The sequence below is a fragment of the Typopeltis vanoorti genome, chromosome 23, assembly GCF_054136105.1.
Source record: "Typopeltis vanoorti isolate ZY-2024b chromosome 23, IOZ_Tvanoo_1.0, whole genome shotgun sequence".
Classification (NCBI taxonomy): domain Eukaryota; kingdom Metazoa; phylum Arthropoda; class Arachnida; order Uropygi; family Thelyphonidae; genus Typopeltis; species Typopeltis vanoorti.
The window spans coordinates 15594163-15602089 of NC_143571.1; the positions used below are offsets into that span (position 1 = coordinate 15594163).

At 34.5% G+C, this 7927-nt stretch overlaps 1 pseudogene; it reads right to left on the reverse strand.

The window, feature by feature from the left end:
- Nucleotides 1–1695: 1695 nt before the first annotated feature.
- On the reverse strand, nt 1696–2342 carry LOC150093648 (ribonucleoside-diphosphate reductase subunit M2 pseudogene; annotated as a pseudogene).
- Nucleotides 2343–7927: the final 5585 nt, after the last annotated feature.

Here is a 7927-nt window from a genome sequence, read left to right on the forward strand (position 1 = left end):
AGTGAAAATAGGCAGGAGTGCTATATTAGTTGTGTTGGTATAGCTTCTACAGTTCGTGTTTTAATATTCTGTAATTATCTATGTCTTTCAAATTTTGTGGTAGGTTGTTGAGTATCATGGGTAGGAGATTACATCTCTAGGTGTTGTTGAAGTAATTCTTAGTAACCTTATGTATTGTTTTAGATTTTTTATGCTCAGGATTTTCTGCATCGCCATGAAGCGTTCCGTTATAACTTTCCAATGTAATGTTTCTATTTTTGCTAGATATCTGTTTGATGTGGTTTTCGTAGATTGTTATGCCGTACGTGAGTAGCGATTCGCAAATACAGTGATAGAGGAGTGTTCTTATGTTATATAGAATCACGACTTTTACTTGGAAAACTTTTACTGCAATGATGCAGATTTTAGTATGTAGGTATTCTATATATTTTGGCCATTTATAGTTGCAATCTTTGAAAAGGCTATTTTGAATCTGTTACGGGTGTGATTTCAGAACATTGGGAGCTATATTCTTTGTGAATGCAGCTGATTTGTGATAATATAGCCATAGTGCTGCAGCCGCATGATTCGGTTAACTAACATCTGCGTTTTGGTGCTATTCATTATAATTGAGTTTTGGTGGAAGTAAGTTTTGATTTCATTTAGGTCTTGTTGTCTGTGCAAAGAGCGGTGTTGATGTTTTTATGGGCAGCTAATAACGCGGTGTCGTCTGCGGATTGATATATTGTACTTCGTGCGGTCAAGTTATGAACGTCGTTAATGTATATTGAACAGGGTACGTCATAGTACGGTGCCTTGTGGGACTTCTTGTTCTATCTATATAACCGGACTGTAATGTGTGCCTATTTTTCTTACTTGTTCAGGAAGTAACAAAAATGACATAAATGCAAAAGTAAAAATGTATTAGAAAGTGACTTACCTTGTTGTGCGTGGTTGCTTTTGCTTAGTGTCTGTTCTTTGTTCTTCATTTTCTCACGGCTTTGTGAACTGCGCCATTCGGTACATTTCACAGATCTCTTTGCTTTCCACTTGTTTTCCGAGATTCCGGAACACTGGTAATGTAGTTTTCGATTGCAGCGAGAGCAATGCATCCCATCCCCTTCAGCACTTAACATCTTGGTAATTTGTTACAGGATATTTTGATTAGTGACCTTCGATGTCTAGGAAAATTTTAGACATTTCTCCCAAGAACAAGTGTAGCTTGTATGTTCAAATCGCAACGTCGTTTGTTCTTCGCACGCTGATGACCACAGTCCACTTTTCTAAGTCCTTTCATAGAACATTTGTCTTATGAAAGGTCTTAGGCAAAGTGGACTGAGGTCTAAGACCTTTCTTAAACCTTTTTCTAAGACCAAACATACAAAATTTGGATTCTACTTACCGATTTTGATACGTTATGCATCTCTGTCTTCAGCGTGACACCTGGAATTACCTTGCAAAACGTATTAATTAAAATCCTGAATTAAAACCACTTTAAACCTATAAAAACGTCAGCAGCGATATCAGCGTTCATGCTCTCGTATATTTAAATAACGTGCTTGTAATTTGTTTAGACATATTCTTAAATATTTATTAAAATCAATTTCATTACATAGATCTATACATTATGTAAATTCACCTGAAGCCAAGTGAATGGTAAATAGTCTAAAAGAGCAAATACAAATTCACAACACACCTGCTGTTTGAGTAGTCCATTTAAAAGTCTGCATCCAAATTAATGAAACGGTGTTCACCAAATTTTGCCATCACTCCACAATTCTGGTATTCTCCAACTTTATTCTCAAAGAAATTGGTTTTGCCTTCAAGAAAAATATGCTCCATAAAATCAAAGGGATTTTCTATATTTTACACCTTCCTATTTCCCAGGTCCACTAAAAGCCTATCTGGAACAAATTCAATATACTTTCTCATTAGATCACAGTTCATTCCAATCAAGGCTACAGGAAGTGCATCTGTTAAAAATTCTTGTTCAATTGTCACAGCATCTTTGATAATATCAATAACATTTTTGGCAGATGGTTTGTTTACCAAATGGCTGAACATCAAACATTCAAAGTCACAATGGAGTCCCTCATCTCTACAAATAACTTCATTGTTAAACGTTAAACCAGGCATTAAACCGTTTTTCTTCAACCAGGAAATAGCAGCAAATGATCCAGAGAAAATAATGCCTTCAACTGCAGCAAATGCTACCAATCTTTCTCCAAAGGTTGCTGAATAATCCAATTCAGAGCCCAGTCTACCTTATTTTTGATACAGGCGATAGTTTCAATAGCATTAAACAATCTATCTCTTTCAACTGGATCCTTGATATACGAATCAATTAGGAGAAATTCATTCATTCAGAAATATTCATTCTGAATATTTCTGAATGAATGAAAAATAAATAAATAAATAAATTTATTTATTTATTTATTATATAAGTCGTAAAGTAGAGTTTTTTTCTTGTGGATTAAAATTCAAAGTATCACCGAATTTCGAGCCGAACATATTGATGTAAAAACTGTATCTCTTAAGTAATAAGTAAGTTATAAATTTTCAAAGTTCGAAGTATATGGTGGTCAACCAGACAAATGCGGAACAAAGGAAGTTGCCATGTTCGAAGTCACACCAGGAAAACCAAAACCATAAATATGAAGTGCTACAAATGCCAGGAAGACTTAATGGGGGTACGAAAACCACATAACATGCAGGAACTGCCAGAGAAATATGCATTTTCTGTGTTCTAGATTGTGTGAGGCCACTTGGCAACGAAAATCGAATAAATCGACCATATTATTGTACCGAAAACAAAGGAACATCGCCTTAAACGGCAGGCGGGAAACAGCCAAAGCAGAAAACAACAGCAGACAGTAAACAACTAACACAGGAATCAACAGCAGTGGAAATGGAAAACAAAGAGTACAATAACAGAAAGTCAGGTGAGACCATTTTGTATTTAATTACTAGAAAATAGCTTACAAAACCTAAAGGACTGTTAATTAATTTTGTTAGAGAACTATTTGAAAACATACGGTACAAGTTACCGCAAAAATTCAACCAATAGCAGGAATTTATTAAATTTAATAACAGTTCAGTGTAAGACGTATCACAAACCGTTAAAGAAATTAAAAACGTCGTTAAAGTGCTAATTGAAATACAGCATAACTTAATTAAACTGACAACGAACCTACGGCAAGAAAATTATAAATTATAAATTCTTCAAAACAACATTACACACCTAAACCAACAGCAGTATAAAAACGATCTCCTCATAGATGGTCTCCCAGAAATTGTTACTGAACATTCAAATGATACAGTAATCCAACTAAGCCAGAAAAATGGCGTTCCCATAGAATGAAGAGAAATCCAGTTGGTACACCATTTACCTCAAAAAAGGAAAAGAGGTATTCCTCGACCCCCCTCCTGTCATGGTGCGACTCACTAACAGACAAACAAAAGATAACCTGATAAAAGCAGCAGCAGGTTTAAAAAAACAGTAGTCAAGGATCTCAATGGAACTCATGACCCCAATATACCTGATTGAATACTTAACACCATATTATCAGAAACTGTTATTCCATACAAGGAAAGTAAAAACAGAAAACAAATTACCAGTTTATACGGATTAGAGATAAAAACGTATTCCTTAAGAAGACACAAAATGCAAAACCAATCCAAATAAAATCATTAGAAAAGCAAATCACGCTTCCACATTACAAGGAAAACTCAGGAGTCATAAAGAAAGGAACACCATAACAACCTACGTGAATGTAGACCACCAAGCAGATGTAATCACCCTGGAATATAACAGTTGCCACTTTCTGAACTCGATAACAGAATGGAAACAAGAGCTTTAAAAAATACTGGAATTCAAATTCTTGATATGATTCAAAAAATTCATATCAAGAGCATTCAAAAATACTTGTTAACCTTCCAAGCTTATCTGAAGGAAGATATAGACAACATAGATATTTTAATGCTAACAAACATATCCACAACAAACGAAAAGGCAATTATTTTACGAAATGTCAAACGTTCAACAACATAAACACTGCAGACAAAGTAAACGAGTGGTGGTATAATATCTAGCTAATTAGAAGTAATAGAAATAAACTATAAATTACAATTTGCAGAAAATATATGCATCGGAGTTAAAAATATCAAACAAGAGAATTCCTTGATATTAAACGCAAAATACAAACCACCTAATTTAAGCACCACGAAATTTCTAAATGAATTAAACAGATGACTTTCAGCCATGGAAGAAGCCGCCTCAGAATACTTTATAACAATAGGAGACATGAATATAAACGTTAGGAACATAAATAACAACAGCACAATACCTAGACCTGTTGTCAGTATATAACATAACTCAGCCATACAGTCGTATACACGAGAAGAGGTAGTCGAAAATACAATCACCTCATCCTGTATTTACCATATAAATATACGATCCCCCTCCAAACAGCTATACAGCAGACGCCATACAGTGTAAACTGGCAGACCATTATGTCACTGCATTACAGTTACGTAGTGAACAAGAACCCTTAAAACTCACTCAGATTAGAAAACAGTATAATAGCATGTTAAACGACACCTAAACTACTAAACGACGAAATCAGAAAAAGAGACCGGATGAAGATAGCATCTTTAGACTCTGCTGACGGTGTATATAGTTATCTTAAACTTACATTTAAGAAAATATATAAAAAAGCATTAACAAAAATAAAAATACGCTCCCGAACTAGATGGAAACAATGGATAACAGACAACACATTAATAGACATACAAAGAAACTATGCCTTATGGAAACAACTTAAGAAGTCACCTGACAATACCGCTTTAAAATCTGAATACAAAAGAAAACGGAATCTTCTAACAACACAGATTAGAACCGCAAAAATAAACTATTACAGCCACAAATTAACAACAGCTCAGAACGAAGTAAAGGAAACCTGGCACCTGATTATTGAAATGCTGGACAATACACACAAAACCACTGCTTCAGAAACAACAGAAGACAGCTTTCCTTGCGAGGACAACTCCTTCAAACAGTTCGCAAACAACTTTAATCAGCGCGTCGCGTATTCTATCCAAAAACTGCAGGATACAATCTCTCCTCGCACTAAGAAACATTTCCCACAGTAAAAAAGAAGAACTATCACTTGTAATCCAACAAATTAACCCTAAAAAAGAGCTGGGAATAGACTAAATCAGACCAAAAGACATCAAAAAATACTCAACTAACCTACAAGAGTGGTCTAAAAGATTCTCGGCCTCGACTATAGGTAGCAATACTATCGGCAAAACAGTGGAGTGAAGCCCGTTTTTTTTCAGCGCTAAAGAAGACCAAGTCGGTTCCATTAGCAGGAAAGGACATGGCATAGATGTTTGGGTATGCTAAAGGCATTTTGTTTATTAATTATCTGGAAAAGGGTAAAATAATAACCAGGGAATATTATTCCTATCTTTTAACCAGACTCGACGAAAAAATTCCTGAGAAAAGATCCTTTTTTGCAAAAGAAAAAAATCATCTTTCATCAGAACAATGCACCTGCCCACAAAGGTGTTTCGGCAATGCAATGGGAAAATTAAGGGATTTACACTATGAATTGTTGGAACATCCAACCGATTCCCTAGATTTGTCTCCCTTTGACTTCTATCTCTTCCCAAATGGTTTCCCAAGTGATTGCAGCTGTAGAGGGGTATTTTGGATATCTTACTGAGACCTACTACAGGGATAATGGCACTGGACCATCGCTGGAATAAATGCATTAATCTTAAGGAATATTATGTTGAAAAATAAAAATAATTTTGATATTATAAATTCGTTTTTTCATTGTTAGGCAGAGAACTCTTCTGACCACCCTCGTACGTCCTGTTATAATAATACTGTTAAATAAAATCTCCGAAACGGGACACATATCTGAAACTAAAGACTGCATTAATTACTCCCATACATAAACATGCAAAAAGGAACATTACATCTAATTACAGACCTCGCCACATTGTCTGTAATGAACCAAATGCGCATTGTGTACCGCAAACTCTCCACATACATTGAAGCATTCCAAATGAACTCAAAAAAAAAAAAAACAATATGGTTTGCAAAAAAATAAAGAAACAGCAACACTCTTGAAAGGTTTCACAGACCTAATAAACACTCCCTCAGATAAAAACAGAATAGAATTAGCTGATTTTATTCACCTAACAAAAGCATTTGATATACTGACAAGCAACATCAGTATATCAAATGCTTTTGATATACTGATGTTTTCACATCACCTACACGATATCAGCCATCTTCCACTAAAATCTAATATCTTCCAATATGCAGACGACACGGTCATAGTATCCATTCACAACACGCAAATATAACCTACACAAATATGCAACATGACATCAATCTGACCGCTAACTGCTTAACTGAAAACGGCATATATATAAATCCTCAAAAAACAAAGCCAATGTTATTAAAAAAACCAAAGATCCTACCCATAGAAACTAAATATCTCACTATCTAACATCCATCCTCCTATAGAGAAAGCATTGATCCTAAAATAACAACCATCACAGAGGCAAAAACAACACGCTATCTCAGACTTCACTTCGAGGCTTATCAAAGTTGGGATAGCCAAACAAACTATCTACGCGACAAACTCAGGATAATAGCAAGCAAACTATATCGATCAAAAGACATTGCATCCACACATAAAAAAACACTAATCGATAAAGCATTATGTGAAAACAGTTTAAGATACACATTTATTTTTATCTGCATTTATCTGCGCAGAATTCGTTTGAATTCTGCGCAGACTACAAAGTTGATAGATTACAATCCTTGCAAAATAAAATAGTGAAATTGTTGAACATTTTTTCAGTTGGTTATACTATAAATTAAAGATACCATGAAATTATATATTTAGCTTAATCATTTATCCAAGTGTAAGCAAATAAAGTTTGCCTGAAGTATTTTCAGGACTGGGGCAATCTTGAGGTAAAGATGGTATGACTTCACATCACTTGCCTAAGTGTCTCATAACGCAAAGCACATCTCTTTGCAGACATGTGTAATGCTATGCATATAATGCATATGTATATGTTACCGCTAAAGTGCAGAAATCAATTATTCTGCAGATTATCTAGGTATTGTGTAGATTAACTAGGGTGATCCGTTAATGTGCCGAAAATTGTTTCTTTTCTCAAATTACCTAGGTAATCTGCAAATTACCTACTAGGCACTCGTTAAAGTGAAAATAAGAACTTTGCTGGAACAACAGCAACGGTTCTGTACGCTTAAATTAACATAATGTTATTTATTTATTTTTCGATATCTAAAGAATCAAGTTAATACAATCAAACAATCAACAAATTAGTTGATAGAATCAATCATCAATCAATTAAAAAAAACAATAATACAAAGAATCACACGGTTTAAAATATTATTACAATTAAGGAAATGAATTTGAAAACATGTGATAAAATTATGTTTACTAATTAAAAAACCAAACTAAAAGTGGAGGGAGAGGGGGGGAAGGAGTAGGGAAAGGAAATGAGAGAAACAAACTTTTGAACTTTAACGATAAGGAAGCCGTTAATTACCTAGGTAAAATGCGGAAAACTCTTGATTCCGCACGTTAACGGAGCAAATCAGTTAATCTGCAGATTAGCTAGGTAATGTGCACATTAACGGCTTTCGAGCTTTAGCGGTAACATATATATGCAAATACGTATATGCATATACCAGTATTTTGCATATGCGTATACATATGCAAATACATATATGCATATGTATATAATTTCTTAGTATCTTTAATTGAAAATAGTAAATCTTATATTCTGAGAACAAGGAGAACAGCACACTATTATACGGGCAGCAAGAACAGAACACAAAATATTTATCGCGAAACACAGAGTAACCAGAACACATACCATATACCATGAC